The sequence below is a fragment of the Protopterus annectens genome, chromosome 3.part0, assembly GCF_019279795.1.
Source record: "Protopterus annectens isolate FY-2018-M chromosome 3.part0, PAN1.0, whole genome shotgun sequence".
Taxonomy (NCBI): domain Eukaryota; kingdom Metazoa; phylum Chordata; order Ceratodontiformes; family Protopteridae; genus Protopterus; species Protopterus annectens.
Genome location: NC_056731.1, coordinates 267,004,248 through 267,021,394, shown reverse-complemented (window position 1 = coordinate 267,021,394; position 17,147 = coordinate 267,004,248).

Below are 17,147 nucleotides of genomic sequence, written 5' to 3'. Positions count from 1 at the left end.
GTATAGCACAGCCCCAGGTTCCTTTATCTCCACAGCTCTGGACATGGGTTGAGATAAGCATGGTGCAGGATAATTCGGGACCAGTGGACCTCCTGTACAAGGAGAGGTCATGCAAGCAGCTGATGATCAATTTTGGTGAGCCAAATATGGAGCAAAAATAATTCCCATTGTCACTACAAGTTTAGTATGTCAGCTTATTAAACTATGATAAAATAGGTATGCATTCTTAACAAAATGGAAGCATGTACCTCTTGATCCTGTAAAATAAATAATTCTCAGTACTGCTGAAAGTCCAAAACACTTTGTCTCTATTGGCTGTTTGTATATGATGTTTCAAATGTACAGCTTTTACCAGTGTTCATAAAAAAGTCATTAAATTCTATCTCGGTTTGTATATTAATTTAGGTGTTTCTAAAGGGATAATCTGCATTACGTGTACAGCTTTAGGAAGAATGATTCTCTTTAAAAACTGCCAGATATTGTTTGACAACAAATAAAATACTTCTACATAATGATAAAAGATCTTTTTACTGAAGTTAGCCCAGCTTATTCACTTAATATCACAGCCTTTTTCTACAATTTTATTTTTTGTTTTCTTGCTCTAAACCATGTTTTAGAAAATTGTGTAGGATAAGAAATAGGGGAAGCTAAAAACCTGTGCTTTAAACTGAAACAGACTGTTAAATTAGCTGTGGTGTCCCAAATTTGGAGTAAACTTTGTATATAGTTTTTTTTGATATGTATGCAGTTATGTTAACAAAAGAAAAGGAACACAAATATAGGCTTTAATTAAGAGAAGGAACATGGGAAGAAAATAAAATCAGACAAAGACTTTGTTCAATATATTTCCAGTCACTTATGTCAAAAATATTTTCAATGGCAAGACTAAAGGCACAAATCAATTTACTGAAGGTCATATGCTGTATTTAGTATTATCCTTTGACAAAGCTGCATTTCTTATAATGTAAAATAATATTTCGTTTATTTCCAAGTGACAACATGATGGGGAAATGAAGTGAATCACAACACTTCTTATAATGACACCTGCTGTCTCCGGTTAATATGTTCTACAACTAGTAATCTTTGTATCTAGTTGTAGGGCCACTGTGTGCTATTGCAACTGGGCAATGACATTATTTGACAGCTATCAGGAAAGTTCTCCGGTGCACTGCATTCAGTTACCCCACTGGTGGCATACAGTCCTCAAATTCCTAGGAAGGTTTTGTTGGTTATTTGATGAGGGGGAATGACTTAGCCATCCTGCAGGTAGACATACCCAAACAAATAACTGGTGACGAAATCTTGGACTGAAACTAATATTAAAAATGTATTATTGTATTCTTTGAAAAGTTATTGACCCCAAGAAATTACCAGATTGACAATACTCCCCTAAGATTTGACCCAGTTGTTTGGGATATGGGAACTTATGTGGACAGTTGACCTAACTTTTGACCAACATATGTCCACTGCCATAAGAAAGTTTTTCTATATTGCATGGCTTATAAACAAAGGGATTGTGTCTAGATCTAGGGATGCCATTGTAACCCTTTACTCAGCCCTCATTAGGTCAAACATTGAGTATAATGCCCTGTTTGGCATGTATCTGTCCAGATACATGCAACAACTGGAATTCCCACAGATATACCTTACTAAAAGAATACAAGGTCTAAACAATATGTCCTACATGGTATGATTCAAAGCCCTGTTACTATACTTGATATCCTACAGATTACAAAGAGGTGACTTGTGCCTGGCATGCAAATCATCCTGCAACCCGATACTGATGGCCCTATTGCACATTAACAAGTCAAATGGCATCATATTTTGTCCAGGTATCTAAACCTCTGATGCAATGTCAACAGAATGGCTTGAAGGGACAGGTAAATCTGTCAGAGGATACCAGTACTCTGAACAGAATCCCCCTCCACTTAGAACACAGCTCATCCTATCCATATTCAAGCACAACTTGAATCTATACATGGGTATTAGAAAATTTACACCTGGACTGCTCCCTGTACTACTAATGGACAAAGGCATCTCCTAAAGTCTTTATCTCATGCATGGCTGCCCTCAAATTATATATGGTATGATCCCACTTTTTCTTACTAGGGGTAATATATAATTACTGACCATATGATGGGTAAGGCCAGTCTAACACCAAACTGGATAGGTCAGTTCAAACACCAAAAGGGAAATTGGCTAGGCTTAAAATAGTCTACAATGGCAGCTAGCCTAAAACAGACCTATGAAGCTATGGAAGTCAGAGACAAGGAGCCAGATTAGTAGTTAATATGTGCTGAAGAGAGCTAGCCATGTGCCCATTCAGCATTGCTGAACATCAAGTGGCTGACAGCTTCAAGATGAAATAATGATTCTAAAGGTGATAAGATGAAACAGCATTTGAGCAGATGCTTAGTAATCAGAAATCTCAGCATTTACTTTACTAACTGTATTATGTATTATCATCAAACCAAGCATGACCTTTAAGATGAGGGAACTAGCAGAAGAATAATCTTGTTATAGTGAGGTCCAGACATAAGAACAAGGCAAGGGTTGTATACACATGGAACTGTTATAGTTTAGTGAACCTCATACTGCTATACAAGCTGTAGTCATTACAGAAGTGAATTGGAAACCTACTAGAAAGCTTGAAAGCTGTAACATACATTGAAATACAAATGGCAGGCAGAAGTGTTATGCACCGCTAATCAAAAAACATTTTGAAAGATGTTATAGACTTTGTAATGCTACACTGCTTTATCACTGTGCCGAAATCAGGGCAATGAAAACTGCTCGTGTCTACAAAGAATTACAATCAAGACTGTGATAACCATATGTTATATAATCTTGAAATTAATTCAAGAAATTGACCTCTCAAGCTGTTTTACCAAACAGAATTTCATTAATCCATTTCTTGAAAATATATCTTAGATCCGTTTGTGCTTTTTCACTTACTTTAGCTGCCTTATTTAAATTCCCAAGCACTATTTGCTATGAAATAATGAACATGAAATCTTACCTAAAATTCAAAGAACCTGAAAAGATCTCCATTTGAAACATCTGTATTATTTATAATTAGCAAACAATAAATAAAATTTAAAGAATTGTACTAGATAAGATCATTATTAATATGATTTTCCCATATAGTAAAAATGCAGATAATTATATATGAAAGAAATGCAGAAAGAGGTTATTATGTATGTCCATTAACAATGTTGTGCAGGGTAATTGAGAGCACATGCTTGGAATTTACTTTTCTCAATTCATTGATGCACATTTTGTACAACATGTCTTTAACATTTAGCTAGCTAGAGAAGTCGTCTAGCTTGTGAGCTTAGAGGTATATGGAAACTGAATGGCTGAAATTTCAGACTTGCATATATTAAGTCTGAGATGCCATTTCTCAGAATATTCCCTTATCTACAAGGCATGGTGATCTGGTAGTTGGTATATATATATATATATATATATATATATATATATATATATATATATATATATATATATATATATAAGTTAGGGGGCTTGCCTCCATATGGGGGTGCAGGGGCAAGCCCCCTTCTTTATGCAGCTGGACTTGACACCTCCCCAACAAAAAGAAGTTTTAAGGAGAAGAGTGATCTTCAAGATTCGCTCGTCTGTGTTTTTCATCTTTTTTTTTCAGCTTGTCGACACTCTGCATTTCAACTGCTGAGATTTCAATAGGGAGATGTATTCCACTCTTTTAATTTCAAATATTTGATAAAATTAGGTGGTTTTATTATACTGATTTGCTAACTAGCATTTGACTGTGTAACACAAGAATGTGATAATGGCCAAACTTGAGAACTGACTCGATTGAGTTGATTTAGGACAAAATGACAAGAGGAGTCCATTTAGTCCTTTGAAAAGAAAAAAAAATCATGTGGTAGAATAGCAACCTGAAGAATTAATTTAAAAATAATTATAGCAAGTCTCCCTTTTTTTCATCTGGGAATAGATGCAGTCTCTAATTGTTTGCAGATGCTTTGTATTTGGTTCACTTTCACAAGTGTGAAGACCGTACCTGCAATGCACCTTGCAATAAAGATTAAACTTCAAACCAACAAATAAGCAGCAACTTTTAAAAAATCAATGTATGAGAAAAAAAAAAACTTGTTTTGAATGAAGGCATCATTCTACCTGTACCCCCACCTTTGTAACTATAATTACTAATTCTAATGCCACTATACTTCAGTGAATGGAGAAGACTCTGAGATACCAAACATGGCATCTGATGTGGGTAATCCTAAATTATCATATAAGTGCTAAAACAAGTCACTCTGGTTCAGATGAGTCATCTCAGTTACAGCTCTGCAAGTATTTAAATGTTTCTCTATGTGAGTGGTGGGGGCTTGTAGATGAACTACAGATACTGCAAGTAGTACCCCATCAAGAACTACACCCACTAGAAGCAAGAAGGCCAAATACTCCAAATAGCTGAAATCTGCAAATCTGGAAACAATAAAAAGCATTTTCCTTTCTGAATGTCACAGGTACTTTATTGTGACCTAATCATCTGCTGGCATGGACTAATGCTCTCTCTCTTCAGGGCAATTCCATACTATGATAAAGACTGCCATTAAAAAAAAAAAGAAGCAAAGTCAGCACACCAAAACAACTATTATTTTAACCCTTAAAGAAGGCCACTACTGCTTCAGCTGCTGGATTCCAGGTAACATTAAAAAAGAAATACAAAGTAAAGCAAAAAGAGATCCCATAGGACCAAGGAAAAAAGTGAGCAGTAAAATTAATCAAATGTAACTCACCATTTAACCCATAGGGCTTTACTGTTTTAAATTCAAGTGCAAACATACATTCTTCATACTGCACATGATATTTTTTCTTTAAACCCATGTTTGTTTGTGTCTTTCGGCTTTTCCTGGTTAGGGGTCGCCACAGCGGAACTCCGGTCTGCTAATGATTGGCAGTTGATTTTTACGTACCAGCTTGCCAGGCCAGATGCACAACCTTCAACTAAGGTATGCCCATTCATGCATGTCTCCACGCAGAAGACGCTCTAGCTGAGAATCGAACTGGACAGCATCTTACTGTGAGGTGACAATGCTACCGCAGTACCACCACCGCTTTCTTTAAACCCATGTATTATCTGAAAAATAAAGTAATAAAACTGCAATTTGTAATGTTTTACAATCTACTGAATGGAACATTTTAAATGAACAGCAACTTGATTTTCTATTCTGTGGTTTCTAATGCTTCTGACGTTCTTGTAGAGTGGTTTATACATTTCTCATAGTCCGTATTAATTTAATTTTTTTTTTTTTTTTCACACGATTTAATTTTTGGCATGGAGTTACTTTTATTCTTTTTCAAGCATGTTTTTTGAAAAATAAAGACTGTTTTTAGTATGCATAAAAATATGAATCCCTAGGATGCACATGCGTGCTTACATGCACACACACACACACACACACACACACACACACACACACACACACACACACACACACACACACACACACACATACACACACACATGCATGCAAGAACCAACTGGCAGTTTTCTTGGAACTCTCTTGTGTTATTCACTTGTACTTAAAAAAGTTAATTTACCTCCTTTTTAGTTGCTTGTGTAAATTCATTTTCAGTTTTCAATATCATGTTGATTTTGTCATGTAAAAAATTTCAATAAAAGTATTCAAATGCTAAAATCCTGGGCATATGTTATGCTGTACCAGACCTGCTCAGTCAAGATGTTGAGTGACTAAAGTAAGGGGAGCAGAGCAGGTGTTCAGTATGAAGTTTGCATTGCAGAACTGCAGATGTCTTTCCGGATGCTGCTCCAAATATTTTGGAATCCAGTCATTCATCTTTAATATTAGAAATTGTTTTTCAAGCTTGTTCTATTTTACAGACATACTGTTCCATGACTACAGTCCAGCAGATCTGAGATTGAACAAAAGTCCTTAGCACATGAACAACCAGCAAGGATGGGGTGGGGGCTGATGTCAGCTCACTCACTTCAATAAGAGGAAGCTGTGGAAATCCTACGATCTGATACCATCTACCAGATGAATAAGTGGTACACTAAGTGATGTGCTATGTCAAGGAGTATTACATAATCTAACTAGGGGGCAATATACAGACCAGGCCTGACACTAGAGACATCAGTGTATCGGTTGGCCACAAGTAAATGAGGAAAAGTAAGACCACAGTCTTCCTCACACTCATCAAGTGTGACATTGTACCAGGATACTCTTTTGTCATTTACACCCCAGTAGATGTTTAGATTTCTGCCCTAGATGTTCCTTTCCCCTACAGATGGCCGCAATCTTGTGGTAAGGCAGACATGCATGCCATGGAGGGATGAACAAGGTCAGATTGTTACAGGGGAGGAGTTGCTTGTATAGATTGATAAGGACAAGAATAGGACAAAGTATATATGAATAAACATCTTATTAAACTTTGAGGCCTGAGCTTTCACAAATGTTATCATACAGTCTGAAAAATGGGACATTGTCTTGTTTGATACAAAATATCAGCTAATATCAGCATTCTTTCTACAAGCCCAAAGAAATCTTATCAAAAAGTGGAGCAATTTCAAAAGTCAGCTTCACTAAAAGTTATTAGGGCTTCTTGTTATGAAGACTCAAGACTTGGATTCCAGTATTCACCTACAATTTGTTTACTTCTTTATGTTCCAGGTACTTCATGTAACGTGAAAAATTAGTTAATGAGGCCAATAGAAATGCAATGAGTTGTAGAAGACGAAAAGCATTTCATTCATTAGAAATATCAGTAAATCTGTACAAGATAAGGGCAAGATAAGAAAAAGAAAGAAAGAAAGAAAGAAAGAAAGAAAGAAAGAAAGAAAGAAAGAAAGAAAGAAAGAAAGAAAGAAAAAACTGTTTGCAAGAATCAGCAGTTTAAGACATGCTGGGTTGAATCATTTACCTATCATGTCTCCAGCAAACATGTGTTCCTACATATCTTTATTGAATTCCATTACCTTCTATTTAATATATTTTTTTATTTTTCTGAGTGATTTTCATTAAACTAATAGTTACAGTGCTATAACATTTTATAAGTCTAATGCTGTATCTAAAGCACATCCTTCTGTTCACTCATAATCCAAAAAGCACCTGTTTATTTCTTCCAAGCTTTCATGTTGTTGTGGATATAGATTTTATACTTTTCCTTGAGACTATCATAATAATGTTTATTTATTAAAATTAGTAAATACTTTTTTTTAAACTACTCCTATTTTGGTAAAAAAATAAATAAAAAATATGCAGAGGGAAGTAATATACCCACACGTGGTCACTGCAAAGTTACAGGGTTTTGCAATAGAAAGAAAATCATATAATATAAAAGTCCCTACATAAATTAAATAAAATGTTAATATGTTTCAAACAAGTTATTTGAGAAATAAAATGGAATACTATATTTTTAAAGGCAGAGGCATGAATTTACACACACACACACACACACACACACACACAAACACACACTTATATATATATATATATATATATATATATATATATATATATATATATATATATATGGGTCTACTTCATATGATCGAAATTTCATTTGACTGAAATTCAGTTGACTGAGACCATATAACCTAAAGTTCATAACACTGAAAGCTCACTTGACTGAAACTTATAACACTGACACCTTACAATGCTAAATTTCAACATAGTAGTGGCAGTGTGTATAAGGTAAGTAAAAGTTATATGCCCTTTTCCCCACTGTAGTGCAATCCTGGAGTTAGTATATATAGTTAGGGGGTGTGGTGGGCACAGCCCCCCACATACGGGGGTGTTGTGCCATAGCCCCCCACATAGTTTGAATATATATTCTCTTCTGAAATGAGTAATTTATTGGACTTGTAAGTATCCATGTCTAGGGTTCAAAATATTTAAAACAGGTGGGGAACTATGCACCCCACACCCCCAAAGTGGGGGACTGTGCCCCCCACACACACCCTTAACTACATATACTAACTCCAGGATCACACTACAGAGGGGAAAAGGGAATATAGCTTTTATTTACCTTGTACACACTGCCACTACTATGTTGAAATTTAGCATTGTAAAGTGTCAGTGTTATGAGTTTCAGTCAAGTGAGTTTTCAGTGTTATGAACTTTAAGTTATATGGCCTCGGTCAAATGAATTTCAGTCAAATGAAATTTTGATCATATGAAGTAAACCCATATATATATATATATATATATATATATATATATATATATAGACACACAAATACTAGCCAGTCAGTCTGAAGACTACTATGTGCGTAGCCAATAACCAGACAGTAACCTTAGGTATAACTTGTGTCTGGGAGGTAAATACCTTAATCATTATGCCATATAGATGTGCATATTTGCCCTCACTGCTACTGGTTTTGTGTGCTGCCAGCCACTATAGTCCTAAACTCCATAGGTACCATCCTGTTTGTCTACCTGGTGGGTCCCTTTTGGTAGAGTTCTTGTACACAGTGGCCTCTGATGCAGTGCTAATGGTTCTAAGGATATGAAGCCTGCCAGGCAAATTGAGACAGATGTGACCAACAAGGAGTTACCATAATGCAGCCCATGGTGATTTTTACTGGCCCTAACTCACATTACACTGTGCTGAATAAGTGAGTAATGAGGAGTGGTCATATGGACATGTCCCACCCTTTGTCCTAGATCAGTCATGCTCCTCTCCCCTCCCACATTCCTAACCTTGTGTTTAATTTTATACTGTAAGACCAGAACTCTGTCTGAACTGTCGAAGGTGCTCCATTCAGCATGCATCCTTACCCCAGGATAGGCACACTATCCCCCCTGCCTACACCATTAAAAGTTTAATCTGCTAAATGAGCACTTTGGCTGTAGCCAGGGTGTTATCCCTCTTCCCTAGTATTACAAAGAGGTACGATTCCTTTTTTTTTTTTACAGCATGCCTGATCTGAAAATCCCACCAGAAACAGAGTGTACCTCAGTTTGACAACAGTGTTAAAAGCCCTGCAAGACAATCCTTTAACAACCTATGTCAATATCAAACACATTCTTAGGTGAAAAAAGTTAGCAAAGGAACTCCTTTATGTCCAGAAATCTCCAAGGTGAGCTGAACAGAGTTTCAGTTGTAAATAATTATTGAAGCAATAGCTCCTTACATTTTTGATTCCAATTCAACACCAATGTTCCATCACTGCAGTATCTTTTGCATGAAGTATTAATTTCTACTTCTTTAAACTGATTTTGTTCTCAGTGAAGAAAGGAATAGATATATTTGCCTATAATCTACAAAAAAAATGTTTCCTTTCCCTCACTCTTGTCTTTTTTTCTGTGTATCTAGTCATTGCAGAAGCATAAAACTGTTGCATTTGTTATTTCTATTCTCATGGAAAAAATACATGATTAAATCAGATGAGACAGGAAGGAAATCAGTTAGATGAATTGCTTTCCCTTTTAGTTGCAGTGCAATTTAACAGTGTACAGATGACCTATATTTCAGAAATATGTTTTAATAATGGATTCCCTAATGAAGGGCTCAACTTTATTTCCATTAGGCTGATTGCACTGAGCAGAATGAATACTGCATTTAAAATGACCTTCACAATGTGGCCTTAATAACAAAGAAACTAACAAATCATCTGTTCTAATCACTTGAGCTTTATCCCATCTTTTTTTCAAGTATCATCTGGAATTTCTGAAGAAATGAATTTAGATGAATGTATTATTGGATTAAAGGTTGCAGGAACATTGCGTCTTTATTGTGATAATCTTACTCTTTGTATGGCAGAAGTTACCCACGTAATGCTGATTTATTTTTCTCTGCTATGTATTGCATAAGGAACAAATCAATTTGAAAAGCATAAAATTGCATCCAGGATGAAATGTCATGCATAAATGAAATGCTAAAGGATGATGTATCAAATTTGGAAGACTACGTATACTGCTGTGGACAAACTTTTCATCAAGTTCATTGGGTAAATCCAAACATATTCATTCATTCTTCCATATGGCAGCGATAAATGCTGACCCTATGAAAGTAGCAACAAAGTAAAGACATAAGCCCAAATATTCAGCTAGACTCTGTAGACACTAATGTCTTCCTGATACATTCATGGTATACTGCTGCAAGGCAGACCACACAGCCACCATGTCCTACATCCCCACCTAAACTGGTAATGGAACCAGGCAGCCACCATTACCTTCCAGTGGCATCATACAGATATATCATATGCATGTCACTTACAAATAAAAATAATGCCTGAATAAGTTGCATATCATCACTTTTGTTTCAGTTTGTGACACAAATGGGTAAATCTAACCTTTATATATGACATACTTTTCAAATCAAAAGAATTTGTTCTTCTTTTAATAGGGCAGGTGAACTAATCTATCCAGAATTTTTTAGCTGCTACTCAGGCCACAAGGACATCTATAAATGCATTCAAAAGTTTTTCTTTTTTTTTAATAAGTATATTTTGCTGAAATGAGAAGTATGGAGATAACATACAAACTGCACTCAGACAGAAACTGGATGACAGAATTGAACTCTGGACCCTAGAAGTATGTGTATAAAATTTTCACCACTGAGTAATTTTGTTACTAAACTGAAAAGAGCAGGAAATGAAGACAGATTGCATCAATTTTTTATTTCATATTTTTATACCTTTAGTAAATGCACATTTTTGACAGTGGGGTTTGAGTTTTACTACACTCTTTAAACAACTCCCTCTGCAATAAATTCTTTAGTCCAGTCTTACTGTTCTTATTTGGGTCAATGATCATTTCAATAGCACAATCACTTACCTGACAGAAATTTTGCTAGAAAAAGACATGTCTTCAGAATCTGTTTCAGAAAACCTGTGTCCATTAAAGTACACATCCATCATTGCTACCTGTTATGAGTAGTAATGGGTATTTGAAAAGATCTGTAATGCCATGGTGCTGAAATAGTACAGATGGTTTCTTGTCGCATGGTCTGATGTAGATTAGGTATGTATTACATCTGGAATAATAGGGTTATTATGTGGAAAGGAATGCAGAGTAAATTGTGGTTGCATTAATGGCAGCAATCATGCTACTGAAGAGGCCAGCAAGAGAGGTGCAATGAGGTGATGTGCCCAACACTATGTGTGTTCACATATGCAAAGAATGGTTCATAGCTGTAACAATGGCATTGTGAGTAGGCCATGGGGGGCCAACATATGGCACTGTTAGTAGACCGCAGAGGGTCAATGCATGGCACTGTAAGTAGGCAACAGAGGGTCAAACACATGGCACTGTGAGTTGGCCACAGAGGGCCAACACATGGCACTGTGAGTTGGCCACAGAGGGCCAACACATGGCACTGTGAGTTGGCCACAGAGGGTCAACACAACAAAGAGTTTAGTCAGTTCATCATATAAATAGAGAGGAAACTTAAGGATAAGAAAGACAGAAGTGCAACAACAGCAAGCATTGGATCACACACACACACACACACACACACACACACACACACACACACGGGTAACCTGAAGAGAAGTTAGGTGGGGAGGGTCAGCATTTTTTCTAGGATAACTTCCTATTTTCCATTTTTTAAGAAAAAGGCTAGAGGAAGATGGTAGTAATGATCACAAAAGAAAATGAGAGAAAACCTTGATAAATCGACAATAAACCCAACAAAAATCGAGGTCACACTGGGTCCAATACGAAAGCAGCAAGTCAAAGCTGGAGTAAATAAAGAAGCTTTTTAGTAATATCCAATGCACAGAAGTTGTGTTTTCATACATAACTAAAAAAGGACTTCATCAGATGTCATGGATATTATTTAAAAGTTTCTTTATTCACTCCAGCTTTGACTTGCTGCAACCTCGATTTATGCTTGGTTTGGTGATAGTAAGGAGCATGTATGGGGAGGAAGGAGGGAATATGGAAGGTAATATGAGCAGAGAAGCAGATATAAAGTGCATACAGAGACATATGGTGGCATGGATGCAAAAGGGGGCAGCAATGGTGAATCAGACAGACAGATGGCAGAAGAGTGGTGATGGGAGGACTGGACTACAAACACAACACAGACAGTGGCATACAAGGAAGGAGAACACATTGATGGGGCAAAAGTATGGTGCAGAATGCCTGTCTGACTGGGCCAGAGGAGAACATCAGTCACCTCTCTGGCTGGCATAGAGAAGGCCCTGTCTATGTCAGCAAAATGGATTGGGCTGTCTGGCCATGGAACTCTATCAAACACAGTAGGAGATGCCAGTGTGACAGTCCAGCAGGCCCACTTTGGACATGACCAATCACCACATCTGATGCACAGTGACTAAGGGTGACCCCAAAGGCCACTCTAGAGTACTTAATGACCCCCATTCTGAGAAGTATTCACAAATATAAAACAGACAATAATTATTATATTTTGCTTCTGTAAACAGAAGACAAGGAATATAATAAACAATATTCAGAAAATGCAGTACAAAATCAAATACACATTGCTTGCTATAGAAGGCTAGATCTCCATCTCTGTTTACCTAACCTTTGCTTCCCATTGGTGGAGCAGGTCAGGGTAGTGCCTCTGTAGATTCTGCTATATCCATGCCACTTCTGATCACTATAGTGGGAGATGCCGTTGGCATCATTTACTGCCCTGGTAAGCTGGTGCCAGGAATCAGTCTGACACATGAATCCATCATATTGCCAGCAGGTACTCCCTATAATCCAAGTGCAACAGAGACATATGTTAGACTCTTACCAGCACCAAGTAGGAGCCCTGCTGAAATCAACACCTGAGGAGTACATGATCACTCAACGGGTCAAAACATTATTAACTGTGAGAGTTATACATCCTCAGACAACTATGTTCAGAAATTTCTGGACTTCGTCAATACAAACTCTCTCGACCAGTTAGTCCACATCCCAACCAAGGGCAATAAAATTCTGGAACTAGTCCTTACAGTATGGGGTAGCTTTGCTTCACACTGACTGTAACTTCTCCCCTGTTTAAAAGTGGACCACAGATCAGTCACATTCACCATAAGACTGACACCAGAAGTATACTGCAGTACTTCAGTATTCAGAAGTTGTACTAAGGCTAATCTAGTAGAATTAAGTGATGACCTGGCTAAGGTCAAAAGCCACTTCCATCTTGACAACCCCACTGCTTACACAGAGTCCGTCATTGCCATAATTTGATAAAATCCTTAACTCAGGTATCTTAGGTAAGCTCTCCCAAACTAAATATAAAAGTCCCTGCATAATTCATTGGATATCAAACTAGCTCACAAATAGAACTCAGGAAGTTAGGGTAGGTGGCTATACCTCCTCCAAAAGGCATGTGGCTAGTGGTGCACCCTAGGATTCAGTTATTGGATCACTCCTCTTTGGCATTTACTTGGAAAATGCAGCAAGCAAATGTTAAAGGTAAATGGCTGACCAGCTTTGCAAATGACAGCTTGGTGCCATCATAAACTCCTCAGAGGGCACTAAAATCCCCCAAGAGGGCCATTTTGTGATTCCCACTCTATGACAGAGACTGAGCTTGCAACTCAGTGACGGAAGTCCATTTCTGCTATTTGTGTGTGTGATGTCATACTTTTGGCCACTACATAAAGAAAGAGATTTTAGTCACTTCCTAAAGCTAAAGATAATACTTTGACAAGTCATCAGTGAACTGTGAGCTTTTTGGGTAAAATTAAGCTAGAAATGCATGCAGACAATTTAATTATGGTCACCATTGACATCTGCAACCTCTTTTCAGTAATCCCCCATGACTTAGGTCTCAAATGGTTCTACGATTACCTTTGTTTCAATACAAGCATGGACCATAACACCATTCTCACACTTCGTAGTTGTATGGAGTTAGCCCTTGGTAACAATTTCATCACATTTGAGGGACACATTTTTAAGCATACACAGGGGGTTGCCATGGGAGCTTGTTGCACCCCGGTTTTTGCTAACATCATCCTTGCTCAGTGGAAGAACTTATATATCTTAGACTCAGACTTTAAACATCTTTGGGTACTGTATGGCTGGTATCTGGTTGACTTAGCCCTTTTTGGAAAGGTAGTGAGGGTGACTTGGAAAGATTTTTCACCTATATTAACAACACTATTGATTTTTTGAAATTTACCATGGCTAAAAACGGGTCTATATTAGAACATCGAAGTTTCAAAACTTCGAATGTTCTAATATCGAACCCTATTCAGCGAAAGCTGAAAATATCGAAGCAACAGAAAACCAAATTTTTTCCTAGAGAAAGAATTCAGTTGTCCATTTCTGTTGCTTCGATATTTTCAGCACTGTGGTGGAAAGTTATGGGTCGGGTTCAGGTAAGTGCGCGATTGAGTGCGGGTTAGGGTAGTTAGGGTTAGGGTGCGGGCTAGGTATGTGTGCGATTGTGTGGATGTGAGGGTTAGGGCGGGTTTGGTGAGTTAGGGTTAGGGCACGGGTCAGGTAAGTGTGCAATTGTGTGGACATGAGGGTTAGGGTGGGGTAGGTGAGTTAGGGTTAAGGCGCGGGTCAGGTAAGTGTGTGATAGTGATGGACCTTAGGGTTAGGGTTTGGGTTAAGATAAGTGGATAGTTAGTGGTGTGTGTATAGTTTAGTGTAGGGTTAGGTGTAAGATTTTAGGTGTATGTGTGTGGATTGCTGTTTGTTTGGTGTGCTTGTGTTATGTGTATGTGTTTTGGAACAGTGAATTTTTTCCCTAGGAAAACATTCGCTGTTCTCTATGTTCAATGTTTTTAGCCTTCGCTAAATAGGGTTCAATATAGAACATTTGAAGTCTTGAAACTTCGATGTTCTAATATAGACCCCTAAAAACAATAATTTTTTGCACTAACTTGACATTACGATCAAGAAGGACTATGACAGGAAAGTGTTTACATCTCACTTGTAGAGGAAGCCACCTTACTCAAATTCTTTGCTGCATTTTCAGAGTTGGCATCCTCTACACCAAAAGAAATCTCTTGTCAAGGGACAATTCATCAGATTGGCCAGGATGGTTTCTGACGAAGTTGACTTTTTGGCTGAATGTGACACATTGCAGGTCATGTTGGAGAGAAGGGGCTATCCAACTTCCTTTATCAGCACTATAGCTGAAGAGGTTAGAACAAAAAGGGAGCAGGGAACTTACACTGTCCTGTTATTGACTTGTTTACCAAAAAGGGATGACATTGATCCGTCTGGGCAGATTAGATTCAAGATGGCCCTAACTTTACCTTTTACTATACATTTTTTTTGACATGAAACAGGTCATATGTAAATTTTGGTCCATTTTTAATTTTGACGGTGAGGTGGTCAAAAGAGTAGGTTCACATCCCCTGGTGGTATATAAAAAGGATATTTTCCTGAAGGGGCTGGTTGAGAGAAAAATATGTAATCCAGATGACTTTGGTAATTTTAAATGTGGGAGATGTGCACAATGTCCCTTTATCTTTGACAACGGCATAATGGCACGTAAATGTTTTGGAACCATCTTGCCTTGTAAAAAGTATTATTGTTACTCCAAGGGAATAGTTTACATCCCATTATGTGACCTATGCGATGGTTTTATATAGGTAAAATCAAGAGAGCTCTCAAACAGAGAATCTTCCAGCATTTATATGACATCAAACATCATAACGAGAGGAATGCAGTATACAAGCATATCAACATGTTCCCTGCACACTCTTTTAAATTTGGAGCAATAGATCATATTGATCTGTGTACTCGGGGTGGGGGGGTTCATTTGATGTGAACCTTGAATTTTTAGAGTTAAAGTGGCAAATCAGGTCGAATGCCTGTCAACTACCTGGGCTTAATGACAGGTTGCCCATTAGTTCTTTACTATGATTGACATCTGTATATTGTTTTTAACATCTTGGAAGTTGTGGTTAACAGACTGACTTAGGTATATTTATGGATATATGTATACATATATATATATATATATATATATATATATATATATATATATATATATATATTATATGCATATATTAATTATTTTAAAGTGTATGTACTTGGTTTTAATGGGTTTCTTTAAGAATTTGTATATTGCACAGTGACTAGGGGAAACAAGGTCTTGTGTTATCAATTAACTTGTTAATTCTTGACCAATGAATTGCTTGTAAAGTGTTTAAATAGTATTCCTTGCTGATGCTCTTTGTTTCTTGTCCTGAAGAAGTCTGCTTTATGACGAAAGTGTGTGTTTGAATAAAGTGATGGTACGCTAAATACATTCCTATTTGGCATTCTGTGCTTGACTTGTGTTTTTTAACTGCACCTTCCTTCTGGATTTAAAGTTAAAGATAATATTCTGAGGTGGTTACCTATTAGAAGACCAAAGACGCATTCTTTCAAATGCATATTGGTCGAACTGAAAAGCCAAAAAATGGCAAAATATCGAAGTGGCTTTTAAGAAAATTCTTTCCCTGGGAAAGAATTTGCTTGGCTTCTTCATTACTTTGCCATTTTTGGCACTGTAGTATGGTCTTGGAGTTGGTATATTTAAGTAGGGGGTGTGGGGGTGCAGCCCCTTACATCGAGGGTGTGGGGGGCAAACCCCCCCACTTAATGTAATGTTTAAAGTATTTTATTTTTTTTTTTTGTTGTTGGAACAGCAATTTTGTTCCCTAGGAAAAAAAATCGCTGTTCTGACAGTTCGAAATTGTAAGCTTTCGCTTGCATAGGGTCGATTAATCACAGTCTACTTATTTAAGTAGACTGTGATCAAATATAGACCCTGTTCTGACAAGTCATCAGTGAACTGTGAGCTTCATCCTCTGACTCTGATCTCAATCCATTGCTGCACTCCAGTACATGGTCTGCAGTATGACCACTGTTTCTCCCATGTGATGGTCATTCTCCTGATTCTCATCTGAACCCCACTATCCTCATACATTAACAGCAACTCAAAATACTTCAGTGCCTCTCATTCATATACCTGGTTCCCTGCTCACTTGCATAATCTTTCCATGTCTTGGAGAAACCATGGCTTCTTCTTGGAAGGGCTAATATCCATTTCAGCTGCATCAAATGGAACACTGAGCTATCTTAGCACATGCAGTCACACTTGCTTGAGGGCAAGAGCACTGAATTTTCTGCAAACAATAAATATGCAGCTCATTATCCCAAACTAGATGTTTACTAGACCTTTACTGAATCCTGATATCTTGTCCATGAAAGTCAGAATAACGG